Raw genomic sequence first — 19,477 nt, forward strand, 5'->3', positions numbered from 1 at the left:
CCCTGATGGAGACTCTTTGCTTCTCCAGACTCCCTGGGAGCCTGCTCCCCTACCTCTGCCTTTCCAAGGACAGAAAGTGGCAAGGCTCTGAGCTACAAGAGAGAGGGGAGCCCAGGAAGGGACAGGACAGGGGGTCCCAGCACACTCACCCAGGGCTGGGGGTGGCAAGGGTGCAGGTCCCTGGGGAGAACAAGATCTGCCTTGAGAGAGCTTCTCGGCCATCACTCACATCAACAGTCAGTGTTTCCCTCACAGAGAGACAGAGAGAAGAGGTCCCTTTGCTTTCCACCCAAGGGGGAGCAGGAATGTCATAAACCCAAGCAGTAAAAGGTGCTTTTCTTCTTTCCTACAAACACCAGGGGAAAAAAAAAACCAACCAAATGAAACCAGATAGTTGCATATTGCTCTTCCGTTCTTGCATGAAGCTGGCCTGAGGTAGGTCAATATACAGGCACCTCAACGCATCCATACCTTGCCAGATATGGTAGGACACAAGAAAGCTCCATCCCTCTTTCACTGAGGTCTCACTGTGGGATTCTGTGAGGAGAGCAACCCCAGGACCATGTCTGCCAGGGAGAAGAGCAGCCAAACATCTGCCCTCAGTGCTCACACTGCACCCAGAGCTGGTATGCCACCTATAGTGGTCTGGATGCTACTTCCTATAATGTACCAACTAGGAAAAATTAAGAGAGATTTGGATGTTTCTCTTATCTTAACAATGACATTTTGGGTCCATGGAAGATCCAGCCCTCTGGACCAGGCTTGCAGCTCACAAATGATGTGACCTGTTCTCCCTTGGGAACTTGTAAGAAATGCATTTAATTTACTTGGCTTTTGCTAGTTTTCCCTGATGATGTCCACCGGACAATCTGAAAGCACTGTTAATGCTATAGCTTCCATGCTGCAACTGCTGCCTACCCTCTTTTAGGGGTCGTCAAGAATACAACCATTTGAAGGTCTCCAGAGGCATGGTTTGGTGTCCCATACAGCCACTTTGGCAAAGCGGAGACATAACTGGATCCCACAGAGACATAACTGGATCCCACACTGTGCATTGGATCTGTAAAGGGGAGCCATGGACTCACATGTTGATGGCAAGATCTGAGACACCAACTCCAGCGGAGTTGCAATGGCGTGGAAGTTTTTTTCCCCACCTTAATGAGCCTACATAGTGCTAAGCCATTTCTGCAATGCTTTCACAAAGGCTCCTTTCTGGTCCCTATGGCCCATAATTGTCACTTTGGGGAGCCTGTCATCCCCGCTGCTCAGCCGGGATGCAGCCTTTTTGGACGTGCTGATGCAGCATAGCAGGGAGCAGGCACTGCAAAATCTCTTTGGCTCCATGGAAGTGTCTGTTGGTCACATCTCCAGCAGCTTTGGCAGACCTGGTGCAGTTATTATTAACTCCTAATTGCTACTTGCAGACTTTGCTGAGTGGTTGCCAGGATGGGAATTTTCTTTATCAATAGAATTTCACCAGTTGGGTTTGCTTGCCGTGCATTAGTTTGTTGCATTTAGAGATACAGCCATCTAAATGCTATTCATAGAATCATAGAATGGTTTGGGCTGGAAGGGACCTTTAAAGGCCATCCAGTCCAATCTCCCTGCAAGAAGCAGGGACATCTCCAACGAGATCAGGTTGCTCAGAGCCTCATCCAACCTGGCCTTGAACGTTTCCAGGGATGGGACATCTACTTTGTATAAACTGGAGCAACATCAATCTCTGTAGGGAAGTGGGGAAAAAAGCCCCTTAAAATCCCAGTTTTACTCCTGGTATTCTGTGTCTGGAGAATCAGCATGTCTGATAAGAAACCAGCTTGCAATTGCAGTCTGCCACAAGACGCACAGAGATACTCCAGACAGACTTAACGTTCACCTTGACAAAGTAATCAACCTGTCAAGCAAAGGAAGTCATCGTGGCCAGAGTGGTGACGGAAGGTAACTAATACTCTCCATCTGCAGCATCAGGCAATTAAGGATTTAAAATATTACAAGAGAGGAGAACTAAATGTGAGGGAAGAAAGCATATATACAGAAGTAGAGACATTAGCAACACATAAGGGCCAGAAAAATGGAAAAGAAATGCCAGAAAAGTTTCATATTGCCCCCAAATGAATAACAGCCTCAAATGAAGTGGTTAAGGCTTGTTACATATGGTAAAAATACAGGCTAAGCCAAGCAAGCGATCTCAGGCAAGTAGCACAGAAGAAATTATCTCCCTAGAGCAAAAAAGGCATCTGTTTATTTATCTCGGTTATGAAAATGTCCTTGTCAGATGTTAGCAGTGCTGAGCTCTCTCTGGGCAGCTCCTTTATCTCCTCCCAGCTCCAGAAGAGACCTGTAAACCACTGCACCCCAATACACGATGCATCTACCCATTCCAAGCAGTCATCCTCGCTCTTCCCTGGAGTGCTGACCTCCCAAGCAGGGTCAGTAGGCACAACCCTCCCTATGCCTGGAAAATCCTGCTACAGAAAAACTGAAGTCTCACCTGCACAGAATCACTCTGTGGAGACAGGGTTACATAAAAAGTGCCTTTAATGGCAATACCAGTGAAAACAATTCCTTCCTGCTGACCCCACTGCTTGCATGGCTCCCGCCGGCACAGCCCTTCCCAGCTGAGAAGTGGAGTGCTGAGGAGCAGGGCCCAGAACTGCCCAGTCTTAAATAAAATCCAGCAAAAACTTGTTGCTGCTTAGAAAAAAAACCCCACCAATCAAAGAAAAAAACCTAACTTGGGGAGTTCCCTGCTTTGCACACTGATGAAGAGGTGACACACTGCAGCTCAGAGATAGGAGGGAGCAGCTAGAGCAGGGATGGGCATCGCTGCCAAAGGCTGGCCTCAAACTATGGCCAACGTTTCCACGTTTCCAAAAGGAGGGAGAGAAGGGTGACAGTGTATCAGATGGACAATAGCTGGAGCAAGGTGGGAGAGCTGAGCCCTGCCCCAAGGCTTAAGCAAACCAATGCACCCATCCACTGCCTGGCAGCGCTGGTGTCTCCAGGAAGGCCTGGGGACTCACACCTCATCTCCACAAGTTGAAGAGACCAGCGAAAGCAGCGAATTAGCAGATCAGTCACGGAAATGTGAAATTCTCTCTTGCTAATGTTGACAATTAACTTTATGTTTGCCTGGGAAAATGGGTGCTGGTGCCTCTCCTGCCACTGCAGTGGGAGCCTGTTGTTGTCTTCTGTAGGCCCATGGTGATGCTGTGCTGGCCAGGGAAGAAAATGGAGCTGCTCTCCTGGTCCTAATTGAGTGCTGAAGAGAATAGAGGATTCAGGAACACTGGAAACTACTATGGCTGGATGAACCTGGCATTTCAGCATGCCCCTGAAGCAGCAGAGTCTCCTAATGCTTCTGGTCTGAACCGACTGCTTCAGCTAGTTTGGGTTTCTCAGTGTCCTGGAGGACATGTTAGACAGCTTTGAAATTCAGTCTCTAATTAGGTCCCTGTAGTGGTAAGATTGTTTCCTTTATCATCACTCAGTGGGAATTAGTACTTTATCCTTTGTACTCAAATTTTTATTTCTTTCACCCTCATTTTCCGTCCAAAGCCTGGAGTCTTCCAGTCCACTGGATGACAGCAGCAAAAGCTTTGACATTCCTGTTAAGGACGTTTATTTTCAGCTGATTTACATTTCCTTTTGACAAGCTCTCCCAGTGATATTTACTGCAACTATGGAATTAGCTCACGGCTGGACCACTTGCTAGTCTTTTCAATCCAATGCTATTGTAAATCTTGATTAACTGGTTTGATTTTTAAATTTCTGAGTCCAAGCTGTCCTGTCGCACACCGTGAAGGGGAGATGGTTCCTAGCTACACAGAGCAGCAGCCATGGGCAGTACACAGGCATTAAGGATTTGAGGCGACACCACCTCCACAGTATGTAGAAAACCAGCATATTATCCAGAGGAAATAGTTCATTTCACAGGGAAAGTTATTTGGACAGCTGGAAAACAAAGAGCCTTACTAATTTAAGCGTATTTGAAAAATGATGCAGTGCAAGGCCAGGTTGGACGGGGCTCTGAGAAACCTGATCTGGTTGGAGATGTCCCTGCTCCTTGCAGGGGGGTTGGACTAGATGGCCTTTAAAGGTCCCTGCCAACCCAAACCATCCTATGATTCTATAACATGCACCACATTTCACAAGCATCTTGAAGAAGGGATATTACACAAATGTACATTTCTCCACATTTTTCCAGATCTTCTTTTCTGTTTATAGCTACTGAGCTCATCCTTAGCAATGAACAGAAGTCCAGAATTTCAAATTCGGATCGTTATTTGAGCTCCTACATAAAATTAGTCTGATTTGTAAACATTCTGCCCTCTCAAATCCCATGATACTTGTAGGGTCTGCAGGTGTTCAACTGTTGTGACAAGTCAGGTCATTTTTATTTTGGCAACTAACTGCGGTTTTAAGCACCTGATTTTTAGTGATTTGACTTCCAGTTCTAAAATTTTGGCCTGAAGGCAAGCAGAAAACTGGATTTTGTAGCCCAGAGCCCAGGAATAGGCTAGTGATGCAGTTGCCCAAGTTCAGGCTGAAACGCCAACGTACATGGAGGCTCCTCACTTGTCAGGGGACTTACAGCAAAACAGGAAGTTATTAAATCAGAGCCCGAACTGACTGGAGAGCCAAACAATATTAAACAGAAGGTGTCTCCCCTTTTTCCTGTTTATCTTTTGCTATTTTAGAAGCCAGGGGAGATGAAGAGTTAAAGAGTTTCTCAATTTGGTACTACAAGGCAGTGAAATCGAACTGGCAGACTGTACATCATCACAGTAAAGACATGGCATCTCTCTCCTCAAGACTTTAAAGCTTTTGCTGTACTGTTAAACAAACAGGCAACCTATTTGGAAATGATGGGGTGGAACCTGACAAAATAATGCAGTGCAATGGCATGTGGGAGTTTAGACATAGTGAACAATAAACTAAACTACAGAGGAGGGGAATAGGCTGCCTTGGTATCATTATCTTAGGAAAACACTGGAACTGAAGTGTCCTGAGAAAGTGTCATTTGATTTTTAATTAACAGAGGTCATTAAGACTACAGCTCCATGTCATGTCTACGTGATGGATAATCAAAGCAGGATTGAATTACTGGCTGAGCAAAACTTGCTGGACTCATGGCCCAGCCTCATCACATCAGCGCAGCACATGTCAGAGAGCACTTAGCCCTCTTGTTTTCACTAATGCCGAACACAGTATTTTATTTCAAACAAAGACAATTTGAGAAATTACCTTTTCTAAAAGGGAGCTGGACATAGTCCCTTCATGAAAGGTGAGCCTGAGCAGGGAATCCTGCACCGAGAGCAGTTGGCGAGGACAAAAAAGGAGAGTCCACCAGTTGGGATGGGGGCTCATTGATTGCTGGAGATCTTCTGTGTTTCATCAGCTGCCGTGGAGGTGACAGAGGCAATGAGCTGCCTTCCCAGCCCCAAAGTTCTCAGAACATTTCACAAAACACCCTTGTTTGGCCCAGGAAAACTGGCGTTGGACAGGAAATTAAAGGTAAAACCCAAAAGTATTTGTTTCAACTTAAAATTGGGTAGGTGGTATTTCCTAGTGTAACTTAGCTTTTCTTTAGAAAACAAAATACAAAACTCTTAACACTGGCAGTAGATATATCAGCTCCCTTGGAAAGGTTTCCATTCTCTTGGGGAAGCAGGAGACATGAGGTCCCATTTGCTGGGCTCTTTCAGTCTTCCAGAGTTATTCGAAGGTTTGGTCCTGTTTCTTTTTACCCATCCTATCTTGCTGAGCCACTCACAGCCATGTGAAACAAATTCCTAGAAGCAGGCCATTCCCACAGAGCTCTATGCCTCTCAATTTACACCAGAAAAACACCATTTGTACCTGCAGAAGAGAAAAAAAAGATAGAGGTGAATCTTCTTCTCTGTCCTTGATAAGGCTTCAGCTGCAAATGCAAGGCAAGAGTCACACTATTTTCTTTCCACTGGGGTTGCAGATGACAAACAAAACCACCGCGGGTTTCATCGCTAGCTCAAGGAAATCTGCTGTAAACAACTTGCAGGCTCTAGCACCTCTGACAAGATTTGCTGCCCACAGCACTGATGTAAGCAGCGTATTCCTCACCAGAAGGCACAGCAGTCAGCCGTCCCTCGAAATGGCATCTTTTCTCCCACTCAGGTCACTCTGGTGGGGTGGTGAGTAAAGTGGGATACAGAAAGCATCTGCAAGCTCCTAGCTGCTTTTGTAATCATTGCTACAGTCCTTCCTAGACTCTTTCATTGTCCCAAGCTTCATCCCTACAAGGGAAGAAAACATCACAATATACCCTGCGACCAGCCCCAGCCAGCCACTCCTCACTGCAAAGGATCTGTAAATCCTGGGATTTACCTGCTTACATGGTCCTAGCAGGCATCCCAGTGATGGGTGGCTCCTGTCTGAGCTCATGGATGGGGAGGAGGAGGAGGAAGGGAGGAACAACAGTTTCAGATGAAGTGGAATTAGGCAAGACAACAGAGTGGCTATCGGGAAAAGAAAATGAATGATGTAGAAATAGATATGAATAGCTTTCATGTTTAAAGCAAGAAATGCAAGAGACAGGTGAAATGAGGCAGAGTGGAGGGAAAGCGTTCTGCGGAGTGTACCAGAGAGATCTACAGCAGAACACCAGTTCCCTGTGTAGCCTGGGTCAAACACTGCTTTGCATTTGAAAGCCAGCTACGCTGAGTGCTCTGAAGGATTCCCTTTGCTGTCCAAGGTGTACAGTCAAAAGTTAATCTCTTCAGGGCCATACCTGAATGCCTCACAGGCTTTGAAGTATTCGTCTCATTCAACGCAGGGCTGTGGAAGTGCTGCTCTTTCTAGGAGAATGAGGGGCAAAAGGCAGAGGGGATGGGAGCAGCTTACCAAAGGGAGCCACTGGCAAGGCAGAAAACTGGCTGTAGATCATCCAAGTCCCAAGCTAGCACCTGAACTTCCAGACATGCCCTCTTCTTCCCCAAAACGTGAGCAAAGAAGAAACATAACCAAAGCCATACAGCAGTGGTTTAAGTCGTTTGAGAGTCCTGGCTGCAACCTCCCACATCGCAATCACCGCACAATCCTGGCTGGTTTCACCACTACCATCTTACCTTTCCCCTCTCAGGTTTTCTGTTGCATCCTGACAGGAATCCCAATTCTGCCTGAGGCAGAAGCTGTTTCACCTTCTCCATTTCTTTGCATGTGGCAAGCAGTATAATGGGATATCTTGCAGTTTTTGACTCTGAATTGAGTTTTTTTGACTCTGAGAGTCAAATTATTTAATGCCACTTGCATCTGCCTTGTGAAGCCTTTCCATCTCTCCAAGCAGCTGACAGAAGCAATACGAGTCAGCAAGAGCAATCTGTGCGCACCACTGAGGTTTTACTATCTCTGCTCACTCTGAGATTTTTGATGTTAGGGAGATTATTTTGGTTGCAGGCAAGAGCTCTTGGGGGTGACAAGAGTCTGGCTAGTGAGTCTGTGCTTAGGCTAGTGAGCCTAAAAGATCTGCACGTAGCAGAGTCCTTTATAGGAATGAGGTCCTGCAAATGAATTGTTTATGAAAACTCTGATGCCCAAAGTGCTGCTGTGAAGGATTCATGCAACAGAGATATGAGTCTGTGTTCCTGCTGCACTACTGAGTGTTCCTGTGTGTCTCCTCTTTCCCTGCCCTTGAAGGCTTTGCTCTGAACATACTGATGCATCCTGTTCCTGAAGAGTCTTGGGAGAGAATCTAGAGGGTAAATATTTGCTTCAAAGCAGATCTTCAAACATCTGTTTGTACTTATGGCTCAAATATTTAGCACACTACAGCATATAGCTGCTTGTAGCTTCAAGGCAAATGCAAATGCTAAGAGGTATTAAACACTCATAAACATAAACAAGATAGCCCGGAGTGGCTTATCGGTTAGGTGGTAATGGGTGGGGAAAGGCTTGTTGTATATTTAAGGCCCAGCCTTTTTCCCACTGATTTTTCCCGTGTCAGTAACGGGCCAGGGAGAGGAAAGCTCTTGTGCGTTTTAGCCTGGCAAAAGGAGCAGTGGCTTCTGCTTGCTGTGGCACCAGGGTGCAAGGGCCGTCTCCAGCCAGCCACCCTCCGCGTTGGGAGCAGGAGACAACCGCTAACGGCAGCTCTGGCAGCAGTGCCACCTATTACAGCAGGTTACTCCTACAGCAGGACAGGGATTACAGCTGAAGGGTAAGGAGTAACTTCCCTGGCAGCAGAGGCCTTGCTAGTTGGCCAGACAGGAGCACTGGGGGAGTCTCTGGCCTCAGATGACCATTTGGTTGGACAAGAGACAAGCAGACGACCACATTATCACCTGCTGTTGCTTGATAGCACTCTACCACCAAAAGCTAGAGTGGAGCTGAGACACCAGAAGGACACTTGCACCATTGCCCGAGAGAGAGGTATCACGATTAAGCTGAGAGAAGTTGGTGGTGTTTTAGTCCCCCACACTCCTTCTAGGCAAACAAGGAGATCATTTCGCTGGGTGAAGTCCCTGAATCATCTCCTATTGGGATGAGACAATTACCAGTTCTGGGGCAAAAAGGGGACAGAAACATGAGGCAGAAGACATAAGGACATGAGGCATGGCAGCAGTGCTGGTCTTGACGGGCATAAACCATTATGGACAACATCTCAGTATCTTTAGTTCACAGTCTTCTGTCTAGTCTAATCCCACCTCCTTGGAGATTTCAACTAAAATGCCATTTGGAGCAGCTCTGCCCTGGACATACGTTGTCTTCTGCCAGCTCTGCTGCAGGGACAGTAATCTTTGCCAGTGGAGCAGTGATAAACAGCTGGGTGGGTCACCTCTTCAGTCACCTCACCATCATTTGCTAGAGCTCATTCGTCAGAGCCCTAAATCACAACACAAACACTAAAAATCAGCCCAAAATGAGTATGTCTAGACCACAAAACCTGCAAATTCTCTGAAAACATGCAGTCTAGCCCAATAAATAGTGCCTTCCCCAAGAGAGCTCATTTTGGTTCTCCAAGCGAAACTGTGTCAACAAGAAAAGCACTTTTACATTGATATTTTTGGTCGTATGGAAACATCCCTGTATATTACAAGGTACTTACTACATGGGCAGAAGTTTCTAATGTAGCTCGGCATTCAGTTCTGCGTTTCTGGAGGTGAAGAGGCCTTTTCAGTCATGTTGAGCTAATGCAGCTGAGCCAACAGGAATTAAAGCTATGCCCTTTTCTACCTGTTGAGACATGGTGAAAGAAAGCATCCTCCTTAAATCAAAGGGTCCGGATTCAGGGAGGTGATCCAGCTAGAAATCAGAAGGCAGTTTACAGATACTTTGATAACTTGAGCTTTTATCATTCCACAGGCCCTCCAGATCCGTTGGTGAGGGCTGAGTGAGTTTCCTCATATGGTATTTGAAGGCAAAGTCAATCTACATTTGCTTCCCAACAGGCAAGCCCAGGCAGCTGCAGCGTGTTATAAAAAGAGGAGATTAAATGCAAGTTTTGCTGTGCTTCTGTCTGATATAATCGGTTTTATCGTTAGGAGCTTAGGAGTTAGGATTTTAAATCTGATGTAGGGAGCTTTGAAGCACCAGTTTTGTCAAGAATATCCCATGCTTTGTCATATCTTGAAAAATGAATTGTTTAGCTATTAAAAGAGATTAATGTAATCTTTATGTCTATGAAATTGGATTTTGAAACTGCTTGCTCACTGTACTATCTCCAGTGCAGAGAATGAAGCCTCTGCTCCTGCTTATGTTGCTGCAAATTACAGGTTACACCTTGTTTGAGCACAGCGTGTGCTGGCATCACCAGTTGGTCCAAGTGCCTGATGGGCTGCAGGAAGGGGCACATAGTTGGCAGGGAGAGGGAAATTGTTGTTCTCTGGAGGCCACAATTTTGAGCTCCACCAGGGCAGTCTGGGCTCCAGGAAGACAAAGGTAGTTACAGAGGAGATGTGCACATGCACAAGCCAAAGTCCCACGCAAGACAATCTCTTAACCTCAAGGGGAGAACTGAATCATAGAATCATAAAATCTTTAAGGTTGGAAGAGACCTCCAAGATCATCAAGTCCAACCATCAACCTAACACCACCATGTCCACTAAACCATGTCCTGAAGTGCCATGTCTACATGTTCTTTGAACACCTGACTGCGAGGATCAGGTTGTAACAAAAGCTAAAGTGGACAAGCTGGGCAAAAAGCAGCACAGAGTCAAGCAAAGGACCTCTGATACTTGTATCACTACATTGTCCAATGGCACAAATAGTCTCCAATATCTTCTGTTCCTCCTGTAGGATGGAATGTGCTATCAGAGGTGGAGACAACCACTCACCCCATCCTAATTATGGACTCCTTGGAAGGTATGTCACGGGATCCCCAAAACAGTGTTTCTGAGCTCCACACTGATGAGGATACTGGGACACAAGTGAGAAGTACAAAGAAGATTCTGCTGGCCCTACATCTGCCTTGGGAAACCAGGGAGCTCAAAAAAGCTGGGAAACCAAAGCTGAGGCTGGCTCTAGTGAATCAGGGACAGCAAGGAAAGGCAAAGCAGCTCTACCGAGTGCTGCATGCTATGTTTCCCACTCTTCCACCATGTTTTTCTTTTCTTGGCATACTCCCCTACCTTTCTAAGGAGGGTAATTTAAAACGGGTATCATTATCCATGCACAGAGGGAAAAAAAAAACAAGCAAGGTTTCCTCTGCTGGTTTAATAAGCTGATGGCTTTCAAGAAACTAAAAGTAAAGGTTAAGAAATGCCAGCCCCTCCTCCACGTTGCCTCCCCCTCCCACAGCCAGCAGCAGCACGTTCTGCTCTCCTTCAGCTCCCCCTCCACCTGGGAAACATGGCTTGTGGTCCCGTGAATGTGATCTAGCCATGGGTGTTGACAGTCTGGTTGCTTCACCCAGAGGTAAACAGTAGAAGAAGAGATATCCCAGGGCAGGAGGCAATTGCTTGCAGGGATTTCTGTTTGTTGTCAACTAACCCAGACCATGCCTCCTTGCAGTGGCGTCTGTTCACTTGAGGCTCCTGGCTATAGTGACTTTATTACTGCTTCCACCCATGCACACCACTCCACAGGCACTTCAGCAGGCTCCTGTTCTGCTAACAGAGAGACCACAAAGCATCCTCTGCCTGTCTGAAGCAATTCCCTTCTCTAGCCAGAGATCAGCAACTCCACACTCCAAACTTCGTAGTGTTCGCTAGCCCCTTGCATCTTCTGGATGTCCCCTGCCAAGTTCCCCTCTCTTGGGAAAAGGGGACCTATTTGCAGAGTAAACTCATCATGACAGCAGCAGTTACAGCTTCTCCCAAGCCATCCTTCTGCAGTGCTGTGGCCCTACAGTGCTGCCCTGGGTGGGTAGTGGGTAAAAATAAAACCGAGGGTTTTTAAATGGTTATTCATCCCTTTTTGCAGTAGTTGAAAATCGAATTTGTTTTCTGTCTTTCCCAGAATTATCCTTGACTGCAATGGCTTGAGAAGCACCCTGGCAGTAGCAAGGTTGTTGTTAATGACTGATTGCTCCAGGCCAGTGGAGGGTTTGGTGCTCTTGATACAGGGAAAAGAGTGGAAGAGAAATAAAGTCAAATGAGTGGGTGCCTGTGTTTGGTTATGCTTCTGCTGATGCATCTGGCAGAGACTCCAGACATGGCTAGATGATTAATGGAAGTGTTTGTAGAATATGGAGAGCCTCACACCCCAAAGCACCACAGGCACAGACCATGTCACCACCCGCAGCAAGCTGCTCAACACGGGTGGAAGGGATAAAGAACTAGCACCTGTGTCCTCTCTTTTGTATTTTCTCTTTCTTTTGGAAAGTGCCTTTAAGCACTTCCCCACAAATTGCCATTTCCTTGACCAAAAGCTTTACTTTTGCTTTCTGAATTCCATATTGAACTGACAGCACACACATACACAACCCCAAGTACTGCCCTCAATGTCTCCTGGGGCTTTGAGATGCCCCCAAGGCCAGATCCAAGTCTCCAAGTGAAGCCTTGGCACAAAAGTGCTGCCTCAGGGCTTCTTTCCACCCAAGAGCAGCCCAGGTGCCCGTGCTAGCCTTCTCACTCCAGACTATATTCAGGCCAGGATGACTTATTCCTGGCAGCTGCATTGGTTCTCCTCACCTGGCAGATAGCAGCCCCACAACCACTGCTCACTGTCCCAGGTGCACTGAGAGGGCCAGTCATTCTGGGGAGCCCTTTGCAAGTGGTGGTGTTGTGGTAGCTATGATGGTCCTAATTAAAACAGACTGAACGGAGACAAGGCGGTGGCAAAGACAGCATCATGGAAAGATGACATGGAACAACTACAGTTCCCTCAGGGCTGCACTACCGCCAAATATTGCACCTTGCTGGAAGGCGCTGCAATGAGAAAGCCCACCTGCATGCACCATGGAACGAAGGCTGGGGGGAGCTGCTACACGTGCTGGGCTGTACGCATGCTCTGGGGCCGGAGGAGTACCCACTGCTGGGAACTGACAACATTTTATACGTACACAGCTTTACATGGTCTTACTGGTATCTCAACATCTGCTACCGCTCTAAAGACAACTCAGTCCTGACCTACCTACGGAGTAGATCCTGAGTATTGTTTTCTAAAGCAGTGGATAAGTCGGAATTCAAGTGCTACTAGGAAAAAGCCCAAGTGAGCATGTATATGTTACATTGGCTCTCCCTGCTCCTGGTGCCACTATCCTGCCCATATCTGTCCGTTATTTCCTACAGTCAGCTCCTGTGGTGTATGTGTGTATTGTCCCTTGTCCAGTGCAGCATGATTCGGGTTATGAGGGTTGGCTCTTGGGGACTGTAGCAGGGACCAAGTTAGTATTAACCAAGTTAGTAGAACCCCTATGACAAAATACCTGGTTATATTATTAATAAAAGCCATCCATATTTCAACAGACTTATTTTTTAATGCTGCTTTCTCTTTCGCTAGTGTAGTGTAACTAGGATATAACGGTAGATTCGTATTGATAAGGCTTCCAGAGTGAAGAGTTAAATTGTATTTGCTGTCAGCAATGTGATGTTAAAGGTATGACCTGAAAACTCACTAGCTGCCAACCAACAACACTGTGTGAGCACCAGAAAACATGGAAAATAAAAGTTCTTGACTCTGGCCCAGTAGGGCTGCCACTTAGATATTTCTGAAATTTAATTAAGCAAATGCCATCATTCCTAACACAAACCATCTTGGGGTGAGCATGTTTTAGAGTGCTCAGAGCAATGCAGAAAGGAGCACTGGAATCCTGAGGAGTCAGGAATTATTCCCATATTAGGTACTATTTCCACAATGAGCTGCATTCCCAGTTTATCCATTTTCATTATGCTAATTTATTGCATATTATGTACTAGGGATGTGTGTTTAGATTAAAACCTCATTTTGTAGGTGCTTCGTGAACAAGTCATGAGACGGTCCCTGCTCCTAGAGACTCCAGTGTAGTGTCACAGCAACCAAGAAGGAGAGGATAAAGGATATGTACAATGGGGAAACGGTGCAAATTGATATGTCCGCAAAATAGGACATTCTTCAGAGTAGGCAAAATCTTGCTTTTCAGGAGAAAAATTGTGCAGCATGAAAGCGCTATGCAGACATCCATTTTAGATTTAAAGGTGGATGTGGTACTTATGAAACAAGACAGATAAATAGCCTAAGAATTTTCAATCCTCTCCATCTAGACAACAAATGTATCAGGTGGCCATGTTCCCCTGCAGTGACCTGCCAAGCCCAAATTTAAAAGGATCTGGGAAGGAGAGGACAGTTCAGGCTCTGCACCCATTCCAGCTTGAGCTGTCTGTTCCCACTCCCATCAACAGCAGTGGCTTTACCTCTATGATCTCCCCATTCTCCAAAAACAAGGCTGAAAGAATTAACGCTTGCAAACCTCAGACGTGACAATAAACCCCCTCCACTGCTGCCGGTGATCTGCATTTTTCGAAGAGACTTAGACACGGAGGAGCCTGAATGTCACTGTAAGTGTGTGGAAGTCTCAAGTAAACAAGTCTGTTTTGGAAACGGGGCCCAACCATGTAGCTAGAAAGCCATGAAGGACTTCAGGATGTCCCTACACCGCACCAAGCAAAAGTGGCCTGCAGAGCCCAAGCTGCCCCCAGTGCCGTGATCAGCATAGCCAGGTTGGCTCAACAAGCTTCGCTCTTCTGTGAAAGACGTTTCTTCTTCTACGTAACCCAGAGTTAATGCAAATATACACACCTTCCTACCCTCACGAGCACCCCTGCACGGCACTGCACAGCAGCATGTGGCCACAGCAGCTCGTGGCCGTGCCCCGTCAGAAACGGCTGCCACAGGGCGCAGGGTGGACGTGCCTTACACCAGTCCATCCATGCTAGTTGCTCCTCACTTCACAGAGACGGCCTGAGGATCCACTTTAAAGGAGCTAGCAGGGCCCAGGGGGGCAGGTGGGAAAACTAAATTCACTCTAAATCCAGTGAGGAGGGGAAGGCAGCTGAGATAGCGAGCAGAGTTAACCAGACACTGGAATCTGAAGGTATAAGGCAACAGATTATTAATGGAGAGACTTGTTTAAGTGTCCTAGTAATCTGGCAATGAGACACCTCATATTACGGCTTCAGCAAACAGTGTGTATGTAGCATGGCATTGTGAAATCTTGAAATCTTTGTACACAAATACAGTTAGGAGAAGAAAAAAGGAAAACTTGGCCATATTTCTGAATATACTCTCTTCTTCGGGAAATAATGTTGACACAGCCAGAACAGGCCTGCTATATCCAACTCTCATGCACATGTCCTCATTCCTATGGCTTAATAATCATAATGAACTATGAGGAGAAGGTAAATAGTGCTCATTCCACATCTCTGAGGATAATAAGAAGAAGGAAGAGATTTCAAACATTGGTAACGACTTGTAGAGCTGCACATTGCTTAAAACGATGACCACGAGCCAAGAAATACTCCTCAAGGCTGCAATCAAAAACTGTTTTTGGCTCTGCACCGTGAACAGAAATTTTATTTGATCAACAGAGTTATTGCAACAGACTTGCTGTTCAGAGTCAGGAAGCTTGTCTCTAAAGCAGCAGCCCTCACTGCAGCTAAAGCCTCCTGCACGGCAAGGCTCTGAGCTCATGAATTGCAGCTCTGGCTACCAGCTTCAGGTTAAGCATGACAATGACTGAGGAGCATCTTTGATGCCTCTCCCTTTGCTAGCTTAAAAGTCTGTGCAATCTCTGGCCCATAGGCCTTGCAGGCTAAAAAGAAAATGGACATCTCTCTGCTCCCCACACCAGAAAAAAAAAACCCTGGCCTGCCAGAGAACACTGGCAAGGAGAAAAGGGAGGAACTGAAAATTATTTTTCAACAGAGTTTCTAAGAAAATGACAGGCCTTCTCACAATACTTAGGATTTTTTGTTGTTGTTGAAATGTAAAAAGTAGACAACATTTAAGTTGAAATTTGGAAAACTGAAGGTCTGTTATTCGTATCTGCCAACATAAATCTGTTTCCTGATGGTAAGGAAACAAAGGAAAAAGAACAGTTTTGAGAAGAGAGATGGTTGTTAAGAGCAGAAAATGATTTTCAACAAGCAACAAGAAGCTACACTGATCCGACAAAACCAAGGAATGATACTGACTGCTCTTGAATACCACACACTGAACCCTATCCAGCTAATTACTTAGGGACATATGGATAATTGGCATCTCTATGCTGATGGTTTTGTGATCTGGCAAAACAGAACCTTCTCCAACCATGGGAATAAGATTTTTAAAAAACCGCAGGCTCCCGCTCAGCAAAAATAAACCAATGGAGCATGGAGAGCTTTACCTGCGTCAGAGACACAACAGCTCAGATGCAAACCAGACATGAGCTGACTGAGATCGTCAGGAGGGATTAAGGAATTTCAGACAAACCTGCCATAGAAGAGAGCTCTAGAGCAGAGAGAAGCAACTGGGTCGTCACATAGGCCATGAGCAAAAAACTCAGAATACAGCAAAACTAAATAAGCTAGAAAGCTAGAAATAAACACATTTTGGGGGTGTGATGTATGCTGACTGGAACCTCAACACTGAAGCAGATTGCCCAGAGAAGCTGTGGATGCCCCATCATTGGAAATGTTCAAAGATAGGTTGGATGATCCAGAGAAAGATGATCTGCCCCACAGCAGGGGGTTTGGACTAGATGATCTCTGAAGGTTTCTTCCAACCCAAACTATTCTATGATTCTCTGATTTCCCAATTAAGCATTGAAATAAGAAGCCTGGATCTGCTGGTTCTGACAGTTTGAACTACCATTAAAAGCAATGTGGCTTTTCCAAACATAATATCTGATTATTTTTTTTTAGCAGAAAAGCTAAAATCCACGCAGTATGAAAAGAGGTGATGATAAATTGTTATGATCAAAGATACACCTTTCTAAGAAGAGAGAAGATAGAATGGCAAAGTAGAGAAGAGGGGAAACACAGGGGGAGAGGAAAAGCAAGCACTTTGTCCACTGTTGCCTCCAGGCTTTGTCTGACAAAACCAAAACAAATCACCTTTAGGAAAATAGTAGGTTTATTTCCAGTGAGAAATACACAGCTTAACATCCCAGCTAAAGCCACACAGCAGTGGGAGAGTGCAACAGTTCGTGTCCTTGTCGTATGGCCAAGGTGAGCACTTGCTTGCTGCAGAGTGGCCTTGGATGGGCAGAGATAACATTTTCTGTACAGGGCAGATACAGATCGAAATAACTGTATGGCTGTTACACCCGACCTCTGCTTCAAAAAAACCATGTGTTGTCTCCATAGTGTGGTGGTGTCTGTGGGTACCAGTACCACCAGCAAGTTGACAGCAGTGAGCCGTGGAGAAAGAGTAAAGGGGCCACTCCCGGCTGCTAGGAACAACTGTGTGAGCAGTTATAGCCCAGAAGAAAGGTTGGCACCTACTACTGTGAACAAAAAGTCCGTTTGTAATTAAAGTTGAATCCCAGGAAGGGTATGTGTTGCATCACTTGGAAGCACAAGTAGGGCAAAGTGGGGAGATCAGTAGTGTTGACACTGTATCTTTCCTCTTCTGCCTCCAGAAGCCACAGAGGTGGTAATCAATGCTTACCACCAAGGTAAAAATGGGCCTTTCACACCTCCTGTGCTTCCTTGCTGGGGTGCTGAGGACAAACAGTGCAGCACTGGTTCCCATTCACGCCTGTGTCACCATGGATCTGTGGTATTGGTTTTATCCTCCAGGATAGTAAATGCTTCATCTGAGATCAGGTGCTGGCCTGGTTCTAGGCCAACTCTAGCAGCAGAGGATGGTGAAGGTATCTCAAAGGCTTGCCCCTTCTCTTGTACCAAAGGCAGTCACTGGAAACGGGCTCCCCTCGTTATTCACAAGAACTATTGAGACCCAAGAAGCAGACTGGGACTTGGCCCACTGCAGTCCACATTGGTCACACAAGGCCACCATAAGTAAGGCCATGGTTATTCCTACTCCTTCAGTTAAAGGGTGTCCTCTTGCTTCAACCTGCTGTCCTACAAAGGCTCTGAATGGTCCCCTTCATCCTCTGGAGCACCTGGCTGCCACAGAGAGAAGGGGTCCCATGACAACACGGCGGCTCCTCAGCACGGGTAACATTTGATCATTCAGGAGAGCTGGGAACAAACACCAGTTCTGAAGCAAACAGCCCCATCCAGTCCAGCCGTACAACATGACTAAACAGATCCACACAGGCAGAGCCGTGCAGGCTGTGAGAGGAAATCAAACACAGAGCACGCTACAGGTTGGCAAACCCAGTCTTTTTTTTCTTTTTTTTTTCTTTCAAATGGAGGCTCATCCTTCCCTTTTATTTAAGCAACACTTCCAATGAGAAGAAAGGCTGGAAGAAACTACTGCCTCATCACAGGGGCCTCTCGCCAAGCTCCACAGTGCAGCTAAGAGGAATTCTGCCGGTTTTCCTAAAAACATGTACAGCTGATGGCTTTGCAAAAGGAGGAGGAGGAGCCATGCACGAAGGGCAAAGGCAGAGATAGGCAGGATACCCTGGGGCAGGGAGAAGCTCTCCAGCTTGTGTAACTTGCCAGGGTAGAGAATTGCTCTGACAAGTTACGCAGGCTCCTACAGCAGCTATGAATTCGATCCTATAAAAACCACAAGTATCAACAACTTAATTACATGCCTAGGTCACATGGCAGCAAGGGCAACACGCCGTAGCAAATGGTGATTTTTGGGGGGTTTTGTTTGTTTTTTAATATAAAGTGGGAGTTAGGAGAGAAACTTGGGTGAGGCTTTCTACTACTCACTGGGAGGAAAAATAACATCTTTGCAACAGCTCCTGCCTTGTTTTTGCTCTCCCTCAAGAACACAGGGCTCTCCGGGCTCCGTCAGGGCTGGTAACGCCATGTTTTTTCCAGGACTCACAGACCCCAGGTTGTTCTGCAGCCCAGGCTGGCTTTGATACCGTCTCACCCAGTCTCATGGACTGAGCTGATTTGGAGAGGAATGAGGGCAGGAGGTTTGGCTCAGTGCCTGGCACAACTGTGAGTGGCAGGCAGCAGCACTTGGCTGGGCTGTCTTTGGGAAAAACATGAAGGTATTAGGAGTGGGAGGTGTTAAGATCGTGGCCTGGGGAGGGACGCTGGGAGGAAGGCTGTGCAGGGTGGCTGCACAACCAGGAACCTGAGTCATGCCAATGCACCGCGCCTGTGCAGTGGTGCAGCCTCTTTATAGAATCATAGAATCTTTAAGGCTGGAAAAGACCTCCAAGATCATCAAGTCCAACTGTCAACCTGAAACCACCATGTCCACTAAACCACGTCCTGAAGGGTTATGTCTACATGTTCTTTGAACACTTCCAGGGATGGTGACTCCACCACTTCCCTGGGCAGCCTGTTCCAGTGCCTGACCACTCTTTCAGTAAAGAAGTGTTTCCTAATATCCAATCTACACCTCTCCTGCTGCAACTTGAAGCTGTTTCCTCTCATCCTATCACTAGTTACTTGGGAGAAGAGACCAGCACCTGCCTCCCTACAACCTTTCAGGTAGTTGTAGAGAGCAATGAGGTCTCCCCTCAGTCTCCTCTTCTCCAGACTAAACAATCCCAGTTCCCTCAGCTGCTCCTCATAACCTCATTGTAGCCAGGAGCACTGACCTGCTGAGATGGCATGCAGCTGACAGCGCTCCCATCAACACCCACCTCTTCCCAGCAGTGGGATGAAAGAAATCCTGGCATGCGTCCTTTGGGCAGTGGTGAGGCAGGCCTCCCTGGAGAGGGAGGTCTCACCAGCAGGTCTGCATCAAAACCAGATCACTCACCACCTGGTCAGATTTTACAGGTCACAGTTGGTTATTTTTTTTCCAAAGACACATGTCAAAATCATCTTGTCTGACAGTGTCTCAAAGTTTGTTTTAACTCACAGAAACCTCAGGGGTTTGTACTGTTCTGTCTCCACCTCTCTTCATTTTCTGAGGTAGTAGAGACTCCAAGACTCAAATCAACCAACAAACCACTTTGTTGTCTTGACAATTTTCAGATGAAAACCCTTTCTTTTCT

General features: G+C 46.4%; 1 long non-coding RNA gene across 2 annotated transcripts in view; it reads right to left on the bottom strand.

The window, feature by feature from the left end:
- Nucleotides 1–5,012: 5,012 nt before the first annotated feature.
- Nucleotides 5,013–19,477, bottom strand: part of LOC147602369 (uncharacterized) — a 53,521-nt gene continuing 39,056 nt past the window's right edge. For both annotated transcript variants that reach the window (XR_015261695.1, XR_015261696.1), the window contains 2 exons: nucleotides 9,083–9,210; nucleotides 5,013–5,862 (listed from right to left, as the gene is read on the bottom strand). This is a non-coding gene — a long non-coding RNA (uncharacterized LOC147602369). The remainder of the gene's footprint in view (nucleotides 5,863–9,082; nucleotides 9,211–19,477) is intronic.

This window comes from Chlamydotis macqueenii, chromosome 1 (genome assembly GCF_036417535.1).
Source record: "Chlamydotis macqueenii isolate bChlMac1 chromosome 1, bChlMac1.mat, whole genome shotgun sequence".
Classification (NCBI taxonomy): domain Eukaryota; kingdom Metazoa; phylum Chordata; class Aves; order Otidiformes; family Otididae; genus Chlamydotis; species Chlamydotis macqueenii.